This window comes from Temnothorax curvispinosus, unplaced genomic scaffold (genome assembly GCF_003070985.1).
Source record: "Temnothorax curvispinosus isolate PA1 unplaced genomic scaffold, ASM307098v1 QBEX01010801.1, whole genome shotgun sequence".
NCBI lineage: Eukaryota > Metazoa > Arthropoda > Insecta > Hymenoptera > Formicidae > Temnothorax > Temnothorax curvispinosus.
Genome location: NW_020220581.1, coordinates 10,716 through 14,290, shown reverse-complemented (window position 1 = coordinate 14,290; position 3,575 = coordinate 10,716). Strand labels below are relative to the sequence as shown.

General features: G+C 37.3%; 1 protein-coding gene across 1 annotated transcript in view; it reads right to left on the bottom strand.

The window, feature by feature from the left end:
• Positions 1–3,293, bottom strand: part of LOC112460765 — a 136,193-nt gene extending 132,900 nt beyond the window's left edge. The window contains exon 1 of the mRNA XM_025025600.1: positions 3,039–3,293. The gene's annotated coding sequence lies outside the window, so the exon portion shown is untranslated. The remainder of the gene's footprint in view (positions 1–3,038) is intronic.
• Between the last annotated feature and the right edge of the window lie 282 nt (positions 3,294–3,575).

Below are 3,575 nucleotides of genomic sequence, written 5' to 3'. Positions count from 1 at the left end.
ACTCTAAGGAAGCAATGTCCAAGTTTCAACTTGCACACTTAATAACTATGAGGAAGCAATGTGCAAGTTTCAACTTGCACACTTTTTTTTCAGTAATAAAGGTAATAATAATTATTACACCGTTAAAGTTGGCAACTGTTTATTCATATTTAAAAATTATAAAAATTATCTGAATTACAACCAAATTGCCATATTTATTAAAAACACTAACCCGAAATAATAATTTAATGCGGCTTTACACAATGAGATTATTCAGTACCAACAAGGATAACTGTTATATTGAAATATTTTCCAATAATCAAGTTGATATTTGTTTTAAAATCATTAAAGATAATAATTATTTATTCAATTCGTAATACTGAAAAATTATGAAGACTCAATATGTATCAATTAGGGATTTAATACTGCAATAACCTTGCTCGCTTTTTTCTAACGTTGAAAAAAAATTAAGTTAACTTTTCCGATGCCAACCTGCTGATACAAGCTCATATATCATGGAAATATCTTGTTTAAGAGAATAATTAATATAATTAACGAATAATTAATATGCCATAATAAAAGTTTAAAGAGAATCTTAAAATTACAGTTTATGAATTAAATGTAACATTAATATAATTTATTAAACATAAACTGTAATTTTAAATTCCCACGGCCACGAGTGAAGTTACGTGAGCGATTTCAGACTATACAATCAACCATTATACTGCTGAAATTAATTGGGGTCTGTTATTGAAGACAAGATTTGCCTCTATTACATGACTTTGCCGCATTTAGCAATTGACAGTGGGCAATTACATAATTAATGTTGCTCTGCTCTGTAGGATATTGCACTTTAGGCGATTCCCACATACCACTTATTACTCACATCGTATATGATGCATTGATATTCGGCTGTGCGTAATAGAAGAAAAATGAAAAATAAAATAAAATAATACAGAATACTACAAAAGCACCAGGTATCCTTTTTGTTACAAATTCTTTTATATATATTTGAAATCAGCATCGGAAAAGGAAAAATAAATGATAAAGTCAAATTGTTTAATTAATGTCAAATGGATTCTATTTGAATGATTTTAGGAAAATACACAATATCCTCGACAATATCCAAGACAATAGTTTTAAGATATCTTATCTATTAAAATTAATTATGATAAACGTATAAAATAAAAGCAAATAACTGCAAAATATAAAAGAAACAAAATAAAATAAAATTTAGTAATTTATTCATTCAATTTTATTATAATATATATGTATATTCATTTTATGAAGTACTTATGAAAAGTAAATATTAATAAATATATAATACATTAATACGTAAAATAAAATATTTAATAATTTATACATTCAATCCATTTATTTCGATAAATATTTCACGCATATTTTAATGCACACATTACGAAGCAGGTCTCACCCATTTTCATTTGCTAAGTATACCGAACATTTCCCAAAATATCCCGCATCGGTCTTTCTTTACAAGGCTTCCTCTCCCCCGTCCCCCGAGAACCCGTTGACGAGACGTATAAGCTACTGGATAGGACAAGGGTTGGCAAGAATGAAGAGGGAGAAGGCAGACGCGGACTTCCTTCTTTGTCGGCCCGTGAGTCGAATGGCAGACGGACGGACGGACGGGTTAAATTTGCATGGACGCTTGTCTGCGTTTCCAATTTCACGCATGCACACATTCAGCAGCCCCGGGAACAGTTTGGGCAGTCGGCGCGGGAGGGGCGAAGAGGGAAGGCTGATAATAAACGGCGTCGATTTCGGCATAAATCAAGGCCGTGAATCCCGGCGCGGCATCTTCGCGGGCGAGCGGAAAAAAAGAGGGGGGGGGATCGGAGGATAGAGAGGGCGAGAGGAGTCGGTCCATCGACAACGGCCAAATTAATCCGGCAAGCTTAAACAAGCGGAAACCCCATCCCCGCAAACCATACCCTCTTGCGGCGAGGAATTCCCACAACGGACCGCGCGGGATTCCTGTTGCATTTGCATGTGTTATTATTACTATCGTTTAATATACATGGTGTACTGGAATTATATTTGTTCGATGCAAATTTTGTCTTAACATCGACGTCAAGACGCGAACGATTTTCTCGAAAATTGCTACAATAAATTCGATATATTTAAACAATTGATTGCGTTATTTTTTGGTGCCGCGCGGGAAAAATCAAATCCGAATTCGAGTCAGAAAGCGAATATAGTCGAATTAAAGTCACGATTTATGGAACACTCGACAAATCAATCTTTTATAAGTCTAGAAGCTTTATAAGTCTAGAAGGAGTAAGATATTCGAACAGACGTACGAAGTTCGTCTTTCGTTTCATTTTAGATCCGTATATCTATGCATTTCAAGTGTATTGAAATTCAGGCAGCCCCCTCAAATCGTTCGGAGATTGAACAAACACCATAAATATAAAACTGATAACAATCTACAATTGTCCGCGCAATATAACTAGGACGCACGCGTGATTTTTTTGACACATCGATTGTTATAATCGGCTTATAGTCGTTCAGTTGCTATGATAAAGCGTGCGGTGGGCTGCATACACGAAAACTCGAACGATCTTTCAAATTTTTTGCGTAAAACATGCAGTCTCGAAGGAATATTTTCTAATACGTTAAGTTAATTTAGAAATATTCACGAAACTGGATGTAATAAACAATTCTCTTAGTTCATAACTTAGAATTACCATATTTTTTCTTTTAATTACTGTAATTAATCTTAACTAACATATAAGGCTAACCGTGGCTCCATGCAATGAAAAGATCCACGCGACGGCGACGTATCGACTCCGAAAATCGACTTCGATCTGATCAATTCACGCGTGTCGATACCAAAACATCGCGGTTAATTATCAGGAGCTATCGATCGGCATTCGCGACAATTCCGACGTGCGATTCGTTTCCCGACGGATAAAAGTGAATTTAGAAATATTAACGAAAATTTTTAGACGTAATAAATAATTCTTTTATTGCTAGTGTTCATACAATTTGGAATTAATATATTTTTTCAGTTCTTATAAAATTAACGTAAGACTAACCGTAGCTCAGACGATGGGAGAAAGATCCCTCGACGATCCATATGCGACGTATCGACTCCGGAAAGCAAGAATCCTCCTCGGAAGCACTGGATCACCACTCGCGATGCGATCCGATCAATTCTTCACATGCCGATACCGAAATATCGCGGCTAATTACGATCCGGGACGGTCTAACTCCCGATGTACTCCGATACGCGATTCGTTCCCGACGGATAAAAGTACGACGCGACCCTCGATTTCGCACTCCCGGAAATCGCATACGCGCGATCCACATACGTCACGTAAAAAAAAATGCGAAAATGCGGAGACACCCGCGTTCTCGTGCGTACGCTCGAACGACCCGGCGGCGAGTGAAGCGAGGCGAGAATCGTGTCGCGTGACTGCGCGAAGGTGAAGGTTAACCGTTCGCGCGTCGCTGCCGCGCCCGGCGCCGCGGCCGTCGAATTATACATTGTTTACACAGCGATACATATGTAATAACTATCGATACTTTCTTCGCGTATCGATCTGCGTCACCGATTCTCGCGTGAAAGTCAA